This window comes from Ischnura elegans (genome assembly GCF_921293095.1).
Source record: "Ischnura elegans chromosome 13 unlocalized genomic scaffold, ioIscEleg1.1 SUPER_13_unloc_4, whole genome shotgun sequence".
In the NCBI taxonomy this organism is placed as follows: Eukaryota; Metazoa; Arthropoda; class Insecta; order Odonata; family Coenagrionidae; genus Ischnura; species Ischnura elegans.
Genome location: NW_025791660.1, coordinates 3,649,457 through 3,671,057, shown reverse-complemented (window position 1 = coordinate 3,671,057; position 21,601 = coordinate 3,649,457). Strand labels below are relative to the sequence as shown.

Genomic DNA, 21,601 nt, shown 5'->3' with positions numbered 1-21,601 from the left:
TTCAACCACCATCCGCACCCCACTTGAACCAAGAATACCTTCATCACTATAATATCTTACTACTGCCTACGATAAATTCTGAATCAGTGATGGCATTGATAAGGATTAAAAAATGTTGCATTGCGAATGAACTGCACTGCAACAAAGACAGTGAGGTGTGGGACAGAGAAAGTGATTTTTCTCAGATCCAGGCGATAGCAACAAAAATTTAAAATAACAAAGACAGTGAGGTGTGGGACAGAGAAAGTGATTTTTCTCAGATCCAGGCGATAGCAACAAAAATTTAAAATAACTGTTATAATATAGATATTTATCAGTGATTCCTGGTTTTATTTCCTCAAGAGGGATGATATTTAATTTCATAATATAAAAAAGGCTATCACCTAGAGTTTTCCCATTTGATACCAAGATGTTCAGATTTTGCCCTTGCCCACACCTTCAGCTTATAAAGCACACCAAACTACTGCTACCAGGCACCTAGAAGGTACTACGAGCTATCTGTTTTCACTTAACTTGCCGAAAGACTTCTGTAATTGAATAATAATGGATTTAAATTGCAGACATTTTTGAACTCTTGTGGTTGGATATCAGGATGGCGATATTGATGAGTAAGGCAATTAATTCATGCGAAAGACATACAGGAACACTTGAACAAATAATTTTTACTAATAGATTCTACATTCATGGCATGACAAAATAATACAAATTAAGGGTAAAAAATTGAATTTTTGTTTTAATAATTTTCTTTGTCACGAGCCAGCACAAAAAATGTGGGGTGCTTAGGACACGCGAGGACCAGGGTAACTCAAGTATACACTATCTCTTCACATTGTAATTCAGTTCCACACCTCATGTTAGCAGTGAGTTATATAGTTAACTGTTCTCTTGTATTTCCCGTTTCCATGACTATGATCCATTTCAATTTTTTTTACTTTTAAAATTCAAAATAAAATAGTAAGATCTATGCATTATGATATGTTCAGGAGCCAAAGCCACCCTCTTTTTAAAAAGTTAGAATTGCTTATCGTACCATGGATTTATATTTTATGTGCATGGGTTTTTACAAGGGAAAATTTATCTTTGTTTCTGAAAAAATACACTACCAAGAACATAATACTAGACAGGTAACTGATCCATATCTTAAACAAAATTGTGAAGTCTCTTCTAGGAGGGACCAAGAGTTGTGTATTAAAGTGCGCAATGCTCTTCCAGTGCATCTAAAAACACTCCAACAATGTCTGTATTTAAATGCCAGTCATTCATATAGTCAGTCATATTGTCATTCCTATAGTCAAAGTTTTTTTAGAGTGTGTAGGATAACTTCTTTTAGTTTTAATCTGACCTATAAATTGCACTCCTGTAATGCCTCCAGGATGGAATAAATTATTATTTCCAATTTTCATTACTCAGGAACCATAACTTTCATAGTTATTGTGATTCCAACCCTTTTAGTCGCCTCTTACGACAAGCAGGGATACTGCGGAGGTATTCTCTAATCCCCTCTCCGCAGGGAATGCTTTCCTAAACAGCTACTATTAAATGCTTGTTATACTGAAGAGTAATTCCGATGTTTTTTTAAGAATAATGCATAAGCAGCCTAGGTCTTTGATTGTGAAACTTCGAAAAAAAAAATAATATGAAGTTGCTAATTCACAATCAACATTTTTATTACAACTGAAAGCAATGTTGCACATGAAATGCGTACATTCTCTTCCAAAGTTAGGAGAAGAAGTGTGGCTGCAATGTAGAGGTAAATTTACTGTATTCCAGTATATGAAGATTGTACAAAAATTAACGATTTAAGGAAACTCATTTGATGGCCCACTGTGGTGCAAGTATAGAGAATATACACTTTCACAATCGAAGACCATGACAAGATCACAACAACCTAATTTAAATGACATTCTACAAATTAATAAAATTCTTAACTGTATACCTTGAAATTTCTGGGGTAATACTTACTGAAAGTTACTTTGGCAGAAGTCATCAAGTAAAATCAAGTAGTTGACATACATGTAAGTATTGCAACTCAAATATGAGCAATTTAAGGATAAAAAGATTACTTTGCGCAAGCAGAAACAAAGGAGAGATTTATATTTATTTATCACAAGCAATCGAAATTTTGTCAGCAAAATTTACCAAAGGTTGTTTCACATTTTTTAGTGTTTTGGGTAAAATAGTTCAAATTCAGGCCGCTTTATTTTTTTCAACAGCTATTTCATTCGTTGCTTTCCTATTCCCGAGGTGAGATTTGTTAGGTAAGATACTTTAACAGAAATGCACAGGTGGACACCATGGGTTTCACCTCTTGATGCTAAGTTGTGTGCAAGGCATATCCGGACTTCTTTCTTGCCATTAAATCCAGTCTCTTCTGTGCCTGGATTAAGATGAATGTCTCATACTTAAGTACTTCTGGGTTAACATCCATATATCACTTCACAGCCTCGAGCTGAGCCTCTGGGGCTCTTGAGGCATGGCTCTCTTCACAGTATCCAAATGTTGTTTGGATAGACAGAAGGAAGAGATTTCCTGTTGCCCTAGTTCGCCTCTGCTCTTTACATATCTTAAGAAATTCATCTGGAACAGTCAAGTTAAGAATACCTACATGAGAATAATTGGAAAAACAAACTGGATAAACTTAAAAACTGCTGCATAAAATTATGTATTGGAAATGATGATTAAGATAATAATACCGATTTAGCATATTAGGAAATTTAATATTCTTATAATGTCGGTATACCACAGTTCTAAATACTTAAGACCCTAGAGGCAATTCCACAGCTGGCACTGATGAGACTACATAACTACTAACCACTTCTACCCATTGCCTAGAGATGTTACAGCATTTTGCAGCCTCTTATTAATGGGAGCGGTAGGAAGGGAAGTGGATGGACAAGAGACTGTTCAGGCTTACGGAGGGTAGAGATTATACCAGAGGTTACATAGGTCAAATTCCAATAGAGCAACACCACTTCAGTATATACCATATATGTATTCTCCAGTACATTTGTGGAGCATTGCAGAAAACGAGAACATACTACTTATGACGAAAGCCCTGGTACACCAATGCAGCTGCCAAAAAACTATTAACCAAAGTAAATCTCTAAAGCACCATGTTGTGCTGAAGGATATGCATCAAATTTGCAGATAAAAATGGTGACTTGCAAAAAAATATCACCTTAGAATATGAAGCCATCGCTGAGAGAATCATTTCATCTACAAGATGGTTGGTGGAATTATGGCAGCTGCAGGATGGAGAATGAAATGTGCTGACATAGAGATTCAATTTTTATGTATATAGTACCTTACTACCATGCATACATTATTGATGAATTAAAACAGAGAAATATTAAAAGAGACTATCCCCACTTAAGTGAGAGACAATGCAATGAATTATCAACTAGTCATGAAAAAACAAATGCATAAAATTCAACAAAAATTTAATTCATTTGATAAAAAATTTTGGTGGGTTACGCATACAACAGGTAAACATATTAGAGTTAAAATAAGGAGATGAATTTACCACTTGAGGCTTTTGAACATGAGTGCATTATATTTAAAAATCCAATTGAACTGGGTATATGCCAGAAGATCCCTTCAGTTTCACCAACTGGCAGGATCCCCAATCATGGATGCCCTAATGTCACCATAACTCAAGACCCCTTCTAAAAAGGCCCCATTCCCCTAAAAAATACTTTTCCCGTTAACATTCACGATAACACAGAAACCTGAAATCAAAGATTGAATGAGAATCTTCCACCCCTCCATGGGACAACAGAGTTCCACATTCCTGTGTAAAAAATTGCTGGAATGGGTAGATAGGCTATGCAAGTGTACTTCAACAAACCTCCTTCAAGAGCCCATGCATTGATACATGATGCAATATGCTTCTTATTACAGCACACACTGGCAGCATGTCATGTAATGGTATATTTGCTAAGCTAAAATTAAAAAAATATGTTTCTTGCTGTTATGGCTTTTAATTTTTTTAATACATGCATTAAGTATTAGTGATTCATAGTCATGAACAAAACATTCCCCACCAGCCATACAGTACTGCCACGAATTTCAACTAATGCCAAAATGATATCAAATAACTCATACAAGGGATCAGGGTAAGTTGATATGATGTGAATAAATTGTACAATAGCATACTCCAAAGAACCTTCTTTTTGGAGCTCATGCATTAATGTATCATGCAAGGTGCCTCTCATGAAGGCAAATGAATTGCCACTATTAAACTAAAATAAATCTATTTTGTAATGTTGATCAGTTTGTTAAATATCCGTTCCCACTATAGCACTTATACCAATAAACACATGATCAGGTAACACTCGCGTTTCGTGCACACACATGACTTTAAATGCAAAAACAACCAAGCTTTTCAGTTAACAGAAGAATTTACTCGTAACCGATGTGGAGATGACATGGTGAGTTGTCAAGATGGCCGTTAAACTTGGCAGTGGACAATTGATTATCAGCAAACAATAAAATATAGTGAAATCTCTGGCAAGGAATTGAAAATAGCATCTCAAGAAGATTGCAGGACAAACAGTTACAGGTATGTAAGGCATAGACAGGGAGAATAAAAGTGCATTAACAATTACTGGAGGTAAGCTCAGCTAATCAACACCCCTCTCCATGAACCACAAAAGAACAGTATTACAATGCATTTATTCAACAATTAAAAACTTCTTCCTCTCACGCACCAGCTATTGAAATCGAGAGCGGCTTCATATGCTACAATGGGTTTAATTTAACTGCTGTCAGAGTGCATTTTAAATTATAATTTAGTGACTTCTACAATATTTTCAACGCCACTTATTTAGTAAAGCCTAAATGTTTTCACTGCGTTTGATAAGGAAACAGCTATGGTGACATTGACCAAAAACGAAACACCGTGGAGATGGAAAATGTTTTTAAGATTCGTAATGTACAGTAATATCCATCACATCCTGAGTTTAAATAACCACGTAAGGAAATGTAAATGCTTAATTGGTATAACGATGTGTTATGGAAGGAAAATAAAATCCTTTAAATATAAGCTATTACAATAGAAGGGATTACACTACCAAATATTATTCTTGATTTATAAAGCAATGGGTGTTAGAAAGCCTCTCACCAAATTTTACCACTGAGCGCTGAATAATTTCGCCCCTAGAGGAGTTTGAAGTTTCAACTTGAATTCCGCGCCAAAAACGTATTTCTAGGGCGACGCCATGTTGATGACGTGTGAACCTCATTATGTCTGCATTGCTTGCATAAGGAGTGCATTATCGCAGGCGTTTTTTCGAGTATAAATAAATGGTAGATGAAACGGAGAATTTTAAATGAGTGGGAGGAAACCTTACGTGTACTGTTGTGTGCTTAATGTGAATCTACCTCTCGTTAAACACAAGGAAAGTATTTTTTTTGCAGTGCCAAACGACCGAGACCGAGGAAGGCGGTGGTACGACGTTGCATGGAGACAGCATATTCCTTCAGAGATGGGCTGTTATAGAATTAGTGAGGGCCATTTTAATGTAAGTCTCTTCTGCTTCTCAATGGGATTTAGTTTCCATTACTCCTTTTGTTGTCTTTGGCTACACATAGCAAAATTTCGTATTTGCTAAAATACGTACGCGCTCAACGGGAAATTTGACTTTTTAATTGCAAATACATCATTATGTTTCAATTAATGTTGGATTTAATGATTATTTCGTGTGCATTTACTACATATTTTCCCCGGTTTTCACTCTTTGTATCTATCTTGCGCATTAAAAGCTAAGTAGTGTAACGGAAAGTGTCTTCGATGCTAACCTGGTGATGTGCCAAATAGTACAAAGTAATACATCATAATCACAAATTTGTACTCTAGGAAATACTACGATATCGTATTACTCAAAGCAAGCAGAACTAAGCACATTTGAGTCACCGTGCCGCCAGATTTATTAATGGAAGCACAAATAGTAAATAATAACTTTTATTTCTTTTTTAATTTTTCTAATCTTACAACAAAACAGAGAAACCAAAGGAAAATGCGTACTGAATGAATACTAGCAAATAGTTTGAACTATCATCAATCGAAAAAGAATAAGTGTCAAATTATACAATGTAATGTGCGACTACTCTTGCCAGACTTCAAACTGTAGGTACGTTAACGCCGACCTCAGGATTTTATCCACCATATTTTTTATTAATTTAAAAAATTTGCATTAGCTTCAATTAAATCATATTGACATTGACAGCGAAATTACGAATACAAAAAACCTGTAACTAAGAAAGAAAACAAGAGAAAAAGCTGAAAAATTATGAAAAACAGTCCTGATCCTTCAACCTTCACAAGCACAGCTCAAATCGATGGTCACTTGGCCGCCTCGGTCACATAAAATTACTCAAAAAATAAGTATTATAAAAAGTAAAGGTGAAAACCGGTTCAAGTATGCAGTAAATACATACGAAATAATCATTACAACCTGCATAAATAGAAGCGGAATGATACATTTGCAGTATAAAATAATTTATCTCTTTGAGTCCATACATGTAATTTCACTCACAAGCGGAATGCTAGTGGAGCACAGCAGAAAACTACGAAAGGAGTATAGGATACTAAATTTCCTATAGAAGCATAAGTGGTGCCACAAACTTTGTCCTAAAACTTTTGAAAGAGGCTGTACGTGTAACTCAGATGTAAATATAAGGGAACTAACGGATATTTTCACGTAAAAATCCGGATCTCTGAGTTCCTCTACCATTTTGATGACAACTGTTTACCATGTTTTATAGTATGAAACTGACTTGAAGAGTTATCAGGAGCACAGTTGACCAAAGCGAGGTTTCTCTTTTAAAAATGCTGTTCCAACGAAATTTTAACATTAATCCTAAAAGAAACGAAGAGAACCCCGAACTTCCTCACTTCAGAGAGCAAGAAAACAGCTATAACCTTAGCACATTTTTTAATTTACTTCATTATTTAAATCCGGAAACTAAAAACCATTAATAAGTAAAGGATTTTACGATGGTATGTCAACAAATTAAAGCATCCACTATAATTGCCGTGATTACTGTCTCTCTGAAAACTGTAAAAATTTCATCTTACGAAGTTTCATTTCAATGAAATGATTCGTTTTGGGAAAAAAGAATTGTTCAGAGCCTCGGTTGATAATGTCAGTACATTTCGAGAATCAGCCAGAACAAAATTAATGTTTTGTTTCACCATGATGATAAACTTTTGGCCACTATTTCCACGAACCTAATGTGTTTACGGCTTCTTCAAGAGTTTCTCCCGCGGCATTCATGAGGTTCACACGTCACACGGCGTCAGCCAATAGAAATACGTTTCGCGTCGTGGGCGTGGCCAAAGCTCCTAGCGGACTTTTAAAGCTACGTATCTCGGTTAAAAATCGAATTTGAGCTCTAAAATTTGGCGTGTGTGTTTTTCATTCATATCTTTTTGGTTTAAAATAACTAAATCCAATTTCTAATTTTGAGTGTTCCCTCCTATTGCTATGAAAATAATAGTTATGGTGTACAGGTCGCTTAGTGATGCAATTTTTTGAAGCACCCTTACATGGCTGAATAAAGGAATATATTGTACTCCTGAATCAATGTATCAAAATGAAATTAGTCTAAATGATTTTGATTCCAAATACAACAAACACATTGATGCCAAAATATTTCCTCTAGATTCGAAGGAAATCAGCAGTTCATTTAATGGTAAAAAAGTTTAAAAAATATTGTGAACACTGCCTTTGTTGTTTACCTGTGAACTGGAAATTACTCATCAGCTGATGAAATCTAACATTCCTCCCCAAGTCATTGGATCCTATTGATAATATCATTGGAGAATGAAAGCATCCAACATCCAGCAAAACTCTCTGCAATTCCGTCATGCTCTGGCCGGATACACAAAGTCCAATGGCAGCTGGATAACCTATGAGCAAAGGAAGCATTTAGTACAGAAAATAAAATGCATTAAAGATTCGTTGAAAAGAGAAAAACTTCCCCTGCCTCTCTCAAGGTGGTACCACAGAAGAGACACTCACCACACAAAATGGCTGTCTCCCACCATTATGTGCCCGTATATCTCGGGTCTATCCATGGAGAATCAAAATCAATCACATGTGGAACACTACCGATTGACTATCAAAAGGCAAGTGTGGCCACGATAGGCAGGGTGAAGATCAGCCAGACAACTCCACCTTCCATGCCTCATAAAAAACACACCAACAATGCACTCGGTTGAAAATCAGGAGGACCTCTGTCTCTCATCTCCCGATTGGCATAATTAGCTACTCTCAAGTTCAAACAGGCAACCGGGAAAAAAATGTTAGTCACCTCTGCATTTTTTCCAATGCCACAAACATATTGATGACAAAATGCTCAATTTGAATACACCTATGGTGACAATGTAAAATGAACACAGTGAACATGCGTAAAATGTTTTTAAAAATCAAGGAATCCAATTATATGCCCATACTTCATATTGAGTGACAAATTGAGGAAATATTTAAATCACAGGAAGTCAACATGGAAAAGCAAAATGGCAATTCATTGAACATATTGCTAATTTGTAAAATAACAATAAAATCCATGCAAAACAGAACTTTTACAGTAAGTACATAAACAAGGTTAAGTAACATTGCTTGCCGCAAAGCACCTTTACATAGTTGACAGTAAAGAAATCGTGTGACTAATTCAATATAATAAAAAGATATCACTTTCACTGCATTTAACCTTTTCTCAACTAAAGACGACAATATATGTGGACATTTCTTGACGCAGGAGACGAAAGCCGAATATTTTCTTTGGAGGATTTCTTACGCAAATAAATGAATGCCGAATACATATGTTTCCTAGCTCTCCCCATTTTCCTGGAGAGGGCATAAGCCCTCAGATGTGAAGCCATGCCTAACGGTACTCTTGGCGCATATAGCCATCATGTTCTGCCCAGCTTCGTCAATTTGCCATAAGGCTGCATGTTAAGAAAATATTGAGTTTTTCTGAAACCAGTGGCTTCCTTACATTCTTTAGACAAATGAATCCTTCAGACATATTAAATGCAAAAACAATGACTTTTGACCTGTGATTTAAAGGAGATTTTAGGGTTGCCACTCTGCCTACATACTGAAGTTCACCGTTTTTTCCAGGTTTTCACAGTCTCAATGTCACCAAATTGACAGTCTGTGAATAAGCCAACAATAAAACAATCACCAGCCGTACATCAACAAAAAATTAACATATGCGACAAATGCTGTGAATGTAAACGCAGCGATGAAAGTGATATCTGTTATGAAATCGCCTATTGTTTGCAAAATTCAGGAAGGCCCAACCCAACTGCGCTCTTGCCCGGACACTGAATACCAAAGCCTTTTTTAATATGCTTATGCCCTTAGGACCTTCTTCCGTCTGGACACTGGAAGTTCTTTTTTAATTCCTGGCCAAGAGATTGTTTTTGGACCACGCTGTTATTACCACACAGTAACCAAATTTCCCTTACCCATTTCCAATTCAAAAGGGAATTGAACATTTAACTTATTTTAACATAAGTCTAAGCTATTGTGAGGCGTAAATAATATTTCTATTAAAAACAGTACCTAGTAATGCAAGAATTTGATGGTGGACTCATGGTCTAGTACGATGCCTGGGGTAATAGCCTGGCACCCCATTGAGTTGAGTCCCAAATCAGAGGGAAGCAAACACAAGAGAAGTGCACTCCTCTCTAAATTACACCTCAATAGAGAGAGATTAAAAATATTCTAATGCTATGTGTAGAATGGAAAACATTTTTCATTGGCAGAAAGAGTTAAGTATGCTACCTTCAACATGGAGTTTGCCTTAATCAATTACTCACTGACCAGAGGATCTGGCTGAACTCCAGCATCAAGCAGCTGTTTTTCCGTGGCCTTTACCCTCCAATCATAACTATAGCTGGAAGGTGGAGCGTTACTCAAGACACTGGGGATTCTGAAAAGACAGTAGTCCTCATAGATACTGTTTTACCTCAGCTTGTCCAGACAGACAGAACAGACGCATCTCTGGAAGCCATCTGACTGCACAACCTTCAAATCAAGAGGAGGGAAATTATTCATACTAATAATATGTCCAATGAAATCATTTTTTCAAATTCTCCTCAGTCGAAATTGCGATCGTTGACATACGATGCCGAGTCATGAAAGTCAATCGATAGTCAAAGTATGGCTTGATTAGGGCAGAAGTAAAAAAAAACTTTAAGTTTAGGGCCCCACAGCGACAATATCTCTAGTTTTGTCTAACAATTACAACTCAACAATTACCATGATTCTAAATGCATTATAGAAATAAACAAGAAAACTACTTACTTCAATTTGAAATAAGTCACATATCACTCAAGAAGTTTTTCAAGGGTGTCCAAGACAGTGGAGCAACAAACATATCCCTCTTGTTAGTTTTTGACCTCCGATGAATATGTAGGGGTCAAATGTCACAGAATCTTTCACGGGAATATCAGGACAACTACCAAGAAAGACAAAAGGTTTTAAAAGTTGTTCTAAGGTATAGCGCTGTCCATATATCATTACTCTACATAAGTTACAAATTTACTCATTGACCTTATTTTGTGTCTCAAAAACTGTTTGATGCATTTTTCAAGTATTTTCATGCAGGCACCCTTACCTCAGCAACAATGTTACCCATTTGGAAAACTCTTCAGCTGCATGTCTCTTTGGCATTAGTTCGTCATTAGTCATGGTGGAAAGAACCACTATGAAGACCCTTACTCCCGCAATCAGGGTGGATATAATCGACTTACATATTAAACGGAAAGTCAGTTACCAAAACGATTCGTAAAATTTTCTTTGAGCATGGTGTTTACCTTAGAAGCACAGTGGACCACAGGTTATACGAGAAATTTAGGAAGGGAAATTGTTTCATCGTGGAACATGTTAAGAAGAGGAATTGTAAAGGGCGCCCAACAATCTTATCAAAGCACAGAAACGCAGTTGTGGCTTCAGTCTTTGCATCTCCATCAAGATCCATCCACCGACGTGCAATTTCATTGGACATTTCCAGATCTGTGTTACAACACATTTTAAAAATTCTAAACTTGAAGCCTTATAAAATGAGAATGGTGCAGGAGCTTCGTGAAGGAGATCTTGACTATCGAAAGCATTTCCGCAACTGGATGATTAACAAGCTTAATGAAAACACTTTGTTCACATTTCAGGTTAGTATCTTATTTATTCTGTTGTTTTATGTTATTTTCCTTTGCTCTTTATGTCTTTTGATAATATTATATCAACTAGTATGATGCATCTAAATTTAAAATGAAAATCATCCACCGCTTTTATATTTCAGCTTATGCTTTCGGACGAAGCAATATTTTTTTAAACTAGTACTGTGTCTTTAACCCACACGCGATATTGGGCGACAAGTAATCCCAAGGCACGGCGTGAGCGGTCATCAAACTGAAATGGTGTAATGGTGTTCATGGACATTTAAGCTGGCCATTTAATGACTTAATATTAGATGGCTGACAATGCAATCATTAACAGAACGTAGGAATATACAAGAATTGTCATGAGAAAAAATTCCCCTGGACTGGGAATTGACCTTTGGCTTTCCGGGCCAATGCGCAGACCACTACGCTTTCCAGGTTCTTTGATTCCCATGGCAGTTATTCCGAGGCACATGGCACTAGGTGTTGGGACCTCACAGTCCATTAAGGATGGCAACACGAGGGATAAATATAACAAATACAGCTTTGTGTGGCTTTAGCGCAGGTTTGAGGATCTCAACCGGTTGTGGCTTTCTGGAAGTCCTTTCTCCCTCGCGTTGCCATCCTTGATGGACCATGAGGTCCCAACACCTAGTAACATGAGCCTCGGTATAACTGCCATGGGAATCAAAGAACATGGAAAGCGTAGTGGTCTTCACGGTGGCACGGAAAGCCAAGGGTCCGTGGTTCGATTCCTGGTCTAGGGAAACTTTTTTCTCATGGTAGTTCTTGTATATTTCACATGCCGTCCACGCGGCTGGATTAGAAATACAGTAAAACCTCTATATAGTGTACCTCTTTACATCATAAACCTCCATACTTCATACCACCCCTTTGTCCCTTCTTTTAAATTTATACACAAACCTCTATGTAGTGAACTTCTTTAAACATAACCATATATTTTGCTTGAATAAGCATAAAGTAATTTCATACATTTTCTAGAAGGTATAAAAATTTTATAATTTAAACCAATATACCATCTATTTGTTTGTAACAAATTTTTAAAAAATTAAAAAAAGATCTTAATTAATGCAAGGGTGGTTTTTTACCTCCGATAGTTCAGCAAAAACACCATACAAGTGACAAGTGGGTAGTCAGTGGATAGGGCAACTGTGCGTCCTCCGCACTAAACGCTCTAGTTATTATAATATATATTAATAATATTCTGACCATGAGTTGTTCGTTTTAGGTATTCGCCAGCCAAATGAGCACTATAGATCGACAGCCAGAACACTCACTGAATGGCTTCAGCATTGACATGTCTTCATCTGTATGCCAATAAAAGAGAATTTTAACATTAATGCAGCTGCTCAGTGTAAAACGTTACATCCATTCCCATTGAAAACAAATGAGGAGACATGCTGACTTCCGGAAGTGTTCTGATCCATGACAATGCCCGTCATATCGGCACTGATGCAGCCCAGCTCCACCTTGAACAATTTTAATGGGACATTTTCGATAACCCGCCATGCATTGCATACCTTGGGCCGTGTGGCTTCCACCTTTACGCTGAAGTGAAGATGTGGCTTGGAGGGAAGCATTTTCAAACAAACATTTAGCTTCAGAACAAAGCCAAAATTCATTGGAGGCAACATCCTATGTAGAAGGTACAGTAAAGCTAGACCACAGGCACAACCAATTCCTCAATCACTGATCCCGTTATGTTTAAGAGATTATTGACATATGGGATCAGGAAATAAAGATGAAGGTAATGGATTTTGAGCTGAGAACTCAAGGGTGGTCAGAGCTTCCCAATTACACCACGGAAGGAGCAGCTTGGCAACTGAAAAATTGAAACCCGTCTTTGAGGGATGGTGACGTAATTTCACCAGCTTGCAGCACCATCACAAGAAAATGAAATAGCGTTGGATTTTCTCTGCGTTGAGGTAGCAGTGTGAAGGCGCTTTCGCATTGGTTGTTGTTAATGGGAAGCTAAGGTAAGCTGGAGATCAACATGCAGGAGTAGCTGAAATTGCAGTGTTGAGTGCTAATAGTTTCATTACTCAATATTATTTTGTATTTTTAATCATAGATAACTCAAACATTTTCTCAACATAAACATAACATATGGGATCAAGAGAAGAAGATGAAGGTAATGGAGTTTGAGCGGACCACACAAGGGTGGTCCGAGCTTCCCAAACTTACATATTCAATGGAAAGTCAGTCATCAAAACGATTCCTAAAATTTTCTTTGAGCATGGTGTTTGCCTTAGAAGAACAGTAGACCACAGGTTATACGACAAATTTAGCAAGGGAAATTGTTTCATCGTGGATCATCTTAAGAAAAGGAATTGTAAAGGGCACCCAACAATCTTATCAAAGCACAGAAACGCAGTTGTGGCTTCAATCTTTGCATCTCCATCAAGATCCATCCACCGTCGCGCACTTTCATTGGGCAATTCCAGATCTGTGTCACAACACGCTTTAAAAATTCTAAACTTGGAGCCTTATATTGTGAGAGTGGTGCAGGAGCTTCGTGAAGGAGATCATGGCTATCGAAAGCATTTCAGCAACTGGACGATTGACAAGCTTAATGAAAACACTATGTTCACATTTCAGGTTAGTATCTTATTCATTCTGTTGTTTTACGTTATTTTTCTTCGCTCTTAATGCCTTTTGATAATATTATATCAACTTGTATGATGTATCCAAATCAAAAATGAAATTCATCCACTGCTTTTATGTTTCAGGTTATACTTTCGGACGAAGCAATATCTTTTTAAAATGGTACGTTGTTTTCAACCCACGCGCAATATTGGGCGACAAGTAATCCCAAGGGACGGCGTGAGCGGTCGTAAAACAGAAATGGTGTAATGGTGTTCATGGCCATTATAGCTAGCCATGTTTTTGGGACATACTTTTTCAAAAAGAACATGAGGACAGACACCTATCAGGCTATGCTGAAGGAAAGCCTTTCCCGGGATATGGAGTGGGAAAACTTCAGAAATGCTGAGGAAGTGTGGTTGCAGCAGGATGGAGCACCTGCACACAGGTCTAAGGCAGTTCTCAATGAGCTAAAAGAGAAGTTTGGAAATCGGCTGGTGTCCATGGGGACAGAAGTTGAGTGGCCACCAACAAGCCCCGACCTCACTCCGTGCGATTACTTTTTATGGGGATTTTTAAAGCAGTTGGTGTGCAAGAAACTTTTAATAATGTTGAAGAACAGAAAAGAGAGAGAATAAGATGTGCAGAGTTTATTACCCTGCTTATGTTTGAGGACGTTTTTACTGGATCATTTGTCAAGTGAATTAAATTATGCCTGGCACGGGAGGAAGAGCACATTGAATACTGGGTCCTTCATATTTATTTTTACTAATATTTATAAATATGACTTTGACTTTCACATTAATATAAACGTAAATTTTACTTTCATTTTAATGCACAGTTAGGTTTGAAATTGGCTCAACTCAACCCACCATCCACCCTTCTTAATCACTAATTAAGTAACATTGAAATGGGAACGGCACCACCCTTTAGAACACATTTTAAGCCTTTAATTAAGCATGGTGTTTACCGCTCCATTGTCTTGGGGCATCCTTGAAAACATTCCGGTGAGCGGGTTAATTTCCAGGATATTTTAGTGCAAACCTCCGTGAATGTGACCGCATTATGACCTCAGGAGGTTAACGACTTAACAAAATGGGCACTACGTGTACCACGCAACTCACTTGGTCACCCTTTGGTTGGCGACATTAGTTTCCTTGATATATCAAATCATGCCTTTAAGACCTATGACTCCCAATATGACCTATGGAGGTCAAAAAATCAACAATACTCATAAATGAACTGCAAAACTGTCGTAAGCACCCTTAAAAACCCATGGTTCGACACGCTGGTTGTCACGATGGCCTGACGTTTACCTCTAAGACCCTTGGACCCCCACTGTGACCTCCTAAAGGCAAAAAATCAACAATATTGATAAATGAACTGCAAAAATGAGTTAAGCACCCTTTAAAACCCGTGGTTTGACACGTTGGTTGTCACGTAGCCCGATGTTTACCTCTATGACTTTTGACCTCAGTATTAGCCTTGGAGGTCAAATATTGGATAAGACGAGTATTTGGACAGTACCAATGACTTGGGCACCCTTTCAAACCCAGCTTAGAGAAGAACTGCTTTGACGTTAATTTACAGCACAAAGGATATTTTTTTATCGCATAATCATTCATTTTCAGTACAATTTCAGTAGAGGGTACCCCTGTTCAGACTTTGCATGAAGAAAAATGATTATCGTTACAACATATTCACTTCAAATGTGGCAGGCGAGATAACTTTAGAGGATGCCTTATGGCTTGTGGATCGACACCTTTGATTGTATGCTATTTTTTGGCCACCCTTATGTCCTTGACTGTGACCTGACTGGGTCAACAGTTGAATTTTCATGAACAAAAGTGTTATTTTTGGTTTCCTCATGTCCGAAAACCTAAGAATTGACATTCAGATCAATGAAATTCAGACTTTTTTCTATCTCGATTTTTTTAACATTGAAACCCCATGAGGCGAATTCAAAATTTTGGTTTGGGCCCACATTGTGAGGTCAAATGATCAAAATTCTAAAATTTTGCTTGCATTCAACAAAACTTATGACCTTTCCCCATAAGTATGCCAACTTTCACGAATATTTGCTGGAGTGGGAGTTACTAAAATTAGAGGTCAAAAATGACACACCACCGTTGGGACAGTCCGTACAATAACATAAATCTACGAAGGAAGACGTATAGATCAAAATACCTGCGAAAATTTTTGAGGGAGTTGGTAGTCATTTATAAGGATAAGATCAGAAATAAAATTATCTCAAATGAGCTGAAAAGAAAGAAGTAGTAGATGTATCGTATGACCGCAGAATAAAGACATTAAAATGAGAATAAAGACATTGCTAGCCTCGGTGGCGGCGGGGTAAAGTCCTCACCTGCCAAACCAAAGGTCTCGGGTTGAGTCCCGCCTGGGTAAGTTACCCCTATGGATGTTTGTGATTGTTTAATGTTATGGCCGATGTTAAGGCTGAACAGGGCTGTTTTCGGTGGTGTGTGAAATAAATAAAACAAATTTTTTCCGTTGCTCGTGCAATAATGGGACGTGCATGAGCAATATGATTTATACTTCCAAAGACTGTAAGAAAAATTCTAAGGATCACTGACAAGGAAAATAAAGTGTAAAAATATCAATACGTGTTTACGTTCATTAGGAACCTAGACTACGAAACTTTGATAAGTTACAGAAATATGAGTCAGCACGGGGCCAAAAAGGACTACCGTGCTAATGCCATGATAAAATTATTCACTGTGCATATTGAAGATTCTGAGGAAGTAATATTTGTAGGAGACAGATGAGGATTAGGCTATAAATTTTGGGGGGAACACCACCCCCAAGTATAGTCTCAGTATAATCCAAGTATTATCAGGTACGTATTAGAAGTGTGAACAAAAATTTCTCAGATGGAACACCGAGTCACAATGGTCATTGTTTCAGACATGTCAACACTACAATCGAGCATCATTTTTCTGGGCAATTGTAAGTCACCTCTGCCGTGAGGATGATGATCTCCCTTCACATTAAAACAGCAAGGAAAAATTGATTTAAATCATAATAAGTACTTTCAGATGATTAAATGATGAACTGAAAGTTAAATTTTTCCCTTCCATTACATTCCTTCACTATAAAATCTAATTCCATTAGTTCATCTTTATTGCATTGCATTTGGGCACTGCTTATAACCATAATTAAATTGTTTGCTGTTTTATGGGAAGACCCTTTGTAGATTCAATGATGCTATACTTAAAATACATAAATCAATTTTTTCAAATGAAATGTTGTCTAACCCATTTTTTTAATGTCCTATGTGGTGTCAGGAGCACCCTACTCGAGTAACCTCGATCGGGAAACTCCTGTGAGTAACGCTGGGTTATTAACGTTATAATGAGCTTAAACTAGACCAAACTGACTGTGATGACTCAAAGAATATAGAATTCAAGACATTTGTTTCATTCAATTCAAACATCAAATTTATGGGTTGTATTTGTAAAAATTAATCAAATCATGTATTCCATTGAATGCTGAACATTTTTCACTGCTTTGTTGATCATTGTCAAGGTCCTTTCCTAGCATTTAATATCATTAATTAACAACTTTAATGCTCCATTAAGTTTTGATCTCTAATTGATATGCTTTTTTGTAAATTTTACACTTAATACTTTGATGCAGTCACTAAGCATTATACTTTGCCCGTCGTGGCAAGTGATTCATCAAATACACAATGAAGTTACTTTTTCAATCTATTGCTATAATCTGTCGAACCAACAAATACAAACATTTTGCTAAATTTTTCATTCTCGTTGATATGAACTTGAAACTACTAAGGCCGGGCTAAATGGTACATCAACACGAACAAGTTAATATCTGCTTGCGTGAATGATTTAACATTATTTGAAAGTTACACAGGGCTTACAATGAAAAAAAATGAGAATCAATCACTCTGAAGTAATTTCCAGACAAAAGTTTTATCAGTTCTGTGTCCAATATATTACGAATATTTCTGAAATCATTGAATTTGATGACCTTTTTCAAGCACAGTGGGCATATAGTGGCAGGCACGCCATCTCCAACAGCAACCTACGAAAGGAATGATAATATATGCAAGAGATTTCAGACTTGTCGTGGAAAGTAATGAATAGAATATGAATAGAATAGAATAAAACAATAACTGAGGAAATCAATACAATGTAACCCCTGACTTAGACTTCTAAGCCGGCAAAATAATATAAGGCATCCTCTACAGTTATCTCGCCTGCCATATTTGAAGTGAATATGTTGTAATGATAATCATTTTTCTTCATGCAAAGTCTGAACAGGGGTACCCTCTACTGAAATTGTACTGAAAATGAATGATTATGCGATAAAAAAAATATCCTTTGTGCCGTAAATTAACGTCAAAGCAGTTCTTCTCTAAGCTGAACATTATTCGTAAAATTTCACTTTGAAAATTTTGCATTTATCTTGCGCTCAAAACGACCCATTGCCATGTTGGCAGAGCATGACATCAGAGGCCAGTAAACAATAGGTTTACGTGGTGCCAGTAGACAATTTGTCCCAGTTTTAGTAAAACCTATGCATCTATCTACGTAGTTAATTTTTTTATATCTTAATTCCATCATCAGTCATGTGAAATATTTATCCTGAATAATTGACAGGTTTAAAGAGTGTATGCAAACTGGAAGATGCAGCACCATCTAAACAAATAGCACTTATTACTTTCTCATCCTCCCCATCCATGCGATTTCCACAGCATAAGCTTATTGTTCTCACTTAATGTTCTGGTGTCTCCTTAGCCCCAACAGTGAAAAGGCTCAAAGTTATTAACACTTGAACCTAACAACCTGCTGAAACAAGGTATGTATCTCTTCCAGACCTTAGGAATTCTAAGTAAATCGGCATAAAATATGATCCGTTGTATTTCTCCAAAACCTTAACATCACATATTCCAATATTGCACCAAGTACACATTAAAATCAATGAGTAAATGACAGTAGTTAAATGAGACACAAACCGAGCTTTACATTATTAGCAAATGAGATTATTGATTTAATTTATGTTACATTTCAATTTTGCTGCTTCACAACTCTGCACAAAGAAGTCTTCATTACTGAAGAAGAAATAAGTTGCCATGAATTAATCTACCTTCAGAATGTTCCCAGGATGCGTCTTTACGAAGTCGGAGTCAACCATTGCACAATACAAGCACCGTAAAAACTTTTGAACAATTCACATGTTTTCACGCACCCTTCACGTTATGAATCAGTATCGTCGTAGATGTTTGTTACCGTCGTTACTATTTTGCTATTGCCACAGAGCGAGTCTGCGTTACGTTCATTTCTATGATGTACGCCAATGCAAAAACTTGAGAATAACTAAGTAAACGGGCGTAAAAAGTTCACATTAACATATGACCTCAAAAATAAATCGAATTTCAACGAAAAAGGCAGCAAATATTCTCCACGAACTCCATGCTCATTGACGCCCTAGCTCATAACTGACCAGGCTAGCAAGGTTTAGTTTAGATACCAGACTTCATTTGCGCATTGCACCACTAGAGGTTTACGTATGCAACAGGCTTATAATCGAAAAATGAGGTATTTCCAACGATGAGTGATATATTATTGAGGTGCATTGCATTATTTTAAACATGGATATTTAACATGAACTTTTTTCATTCCACATTAATGAAATTTTTTACTCTTTTTCATATTTAAAGACCATAGATGAAATGTGACCAAGTGGAAGCCATGAAAGTATCTCTGGGACCCAGTGATTGCTACATGAACTATCACAAATTGCACCTTCAACAATTTCATTCACCACTAATACTTAGACCTGCCCACGAAGACAGTCATTAAAATAAAACTGCAAAATATCGCTAAATATACTAGAAAGGAAGACTTTCCCGTTCTAGAAGTTCATTGCAATCTGTACACAAACAATTATTTTTTTCATGTACTCCAAATTAAATAAACAAAATTGATCTATAAAAAAAACCACATCCCATCAGTAAATAAACTTTAAAAATGGGCGCAAATATGATTCTAGAAATAACCTTAACTTTGAGTGTAAACCAAATAAAAAAGCTAACAATTTTCCATGTGCTCAAAATTAATTAAACAAAATTGATCAATAAAATAAAACACATCCCATTCTCTAATCCATGAGTCTGATTACAAAAAAACTTATGTGTACAAATAATAAGAGTTTCCATAAAAGAAGACAAAAAAATATATCATGAGAATCAAAATCATCACCTCATATTTTTAACCACTGTTTACACCACACATTAACATATACAAGTTATTGATTGAATGCATGAACGACTTTAGCGGACCAGAATGGAATGTGTACATATGCGTTGACCATATCAGAACTGGTTCTATTTTCTATTCATGCATTCACACAAGTTGTGTGGTTACACGATGCATTTTTGTTTACATTCATGGGTTCATATAGTTAGATAATAACCAGCATAGGTAAATGCATGGAGTAAACACCTTTAATCAAGAACGGTAAGGCAACCATCTCTACTGATTTAATTATATGTATACCACATATTTATTTTTGACAGCACCAATATTATTTACACAAAACATTATAAAACAAAAAATTATTCGAATGAAATTTTTATGCGCGAGCACATAATTTTTTTATAAAAATCTAACATATATAATTTTAGCGAATAATAAAGTTATCAAATCAATCAATTACGAAACAAATATAAAAATGCATTCGTATTTAATATTGTCACATAGTTAAGAACAAGTACACTAAATAGCCAGGTATGTCACATCACTTTTCTCGACTTGTTATAAAATATTCAAATCGATTTGTTGAAATGCCTCTTTGGATATTTTTTGCAGCTGAATTATTCTGTTGTAAAACCAAAGAGAAGGTAAGAAGCAAAAGAAATACATCGAAAATATATTCCACAAAATTCTTCACGTTCATTGATATGTGTTTTGAGTTGGTCATTGGTATATTCAAATTATTCACTTTTATGACTTTTTATGACTGCAAACACTTAGTTATAACACAAGGAAAAGCGACTTCGGCCGTCACAATTGAGGTACCAACTGCGAGTTAATTAATACCTCGTCAGGATTCGGAAACACTAAGCGGGAAATTGGACATTTTTCACTGCTCCGTTGATCATTGGCGAGGTCCTTTCATAACATTCAATATAGTTAACTAACAAATTTAATGCTACATTAAGTTTTGATCTCTAATAAGAAGTGCTTTTGAGTTAATTTTTCATGTAATAAATTGATGCAGTCACTAAGCATTAAGGCCTGTTTACACGATGAATTAATGTTAATGTACATTTTCGTGAATTATTTTTGTGGACCAGAACGGTACATATACGAATGCATGAACCACATTAGAACAAGTTCTATTTTCTGTGCATGCATTCGAACAAGTTGGGCGGTTACACGGTGTACTTTGGCGTTCATACATTTAGACATTAACCCGTACGTGTTAATGTAACGTATAAACAAATACTTTGCCCATCATAGAAAGTGAGTCATCAAACACACGATTAATTACATTTTCAAGTTTTTGCTATAATCTGTTGAAACCACAAATACAAACATTTGTCAAAAATTTTATTCTAGCCCACATGAACTTTGAACTATTGCGGCTGGGGTACACGGTAAGTTAACACGAACAAGTTAATATCTGGTTACGTGAATGATTTCACATTATTTTAAAGTTACACGAGGCTTCCAATGAAATAAAATAAGATGCACTCACCCTGAGGTAATTCCTACACGAAAATTTTCTCAGTTCTCCGTCCAATTTATGACAAATATTTGTGAAATCATTGAATTC

The 21,601-nt window shown here is 36.4% G+C and overlaps 1 protein-coding gene and 1 long non-coding RNA gene across 3 annotated transcripts in view; one reads left to right on the top strand and one right to left on the bottom strand.

Moving 5' to 3' along the window:
• LOC124173289 (zinc finger protein 182-like) overlaps positions 1-21,601 on the top strand; it is a 277,634-nt gene that overhangs the window by 208,406 nt on the left and 47,627 nt on the right. The window lies entirely within an intron of this gene.
• On the bottom strand, positions 1,522-21,566 carry LOC124173062. 2 transcript variants are annotated; one of them, XR_006868371.1, is made up of 5 exons: positions 21,524-21,563; positions 10,320-10,473; positions 9,837-10,040; positions 7,742-7,912; positions 1,522-2,577 (listed from the first exon to the last, which is right to left on the bottom strand). It is a non-coding gene; the product is annotated as an uncharacterized LOC124173062 (long non-coding RNA). The 2 variants fall into 2 exon arrangements; XR_006868372.1 differs by lacking the exon at positions 10,320-10,473 and having other exon boundaries at positions 21,524-21,566.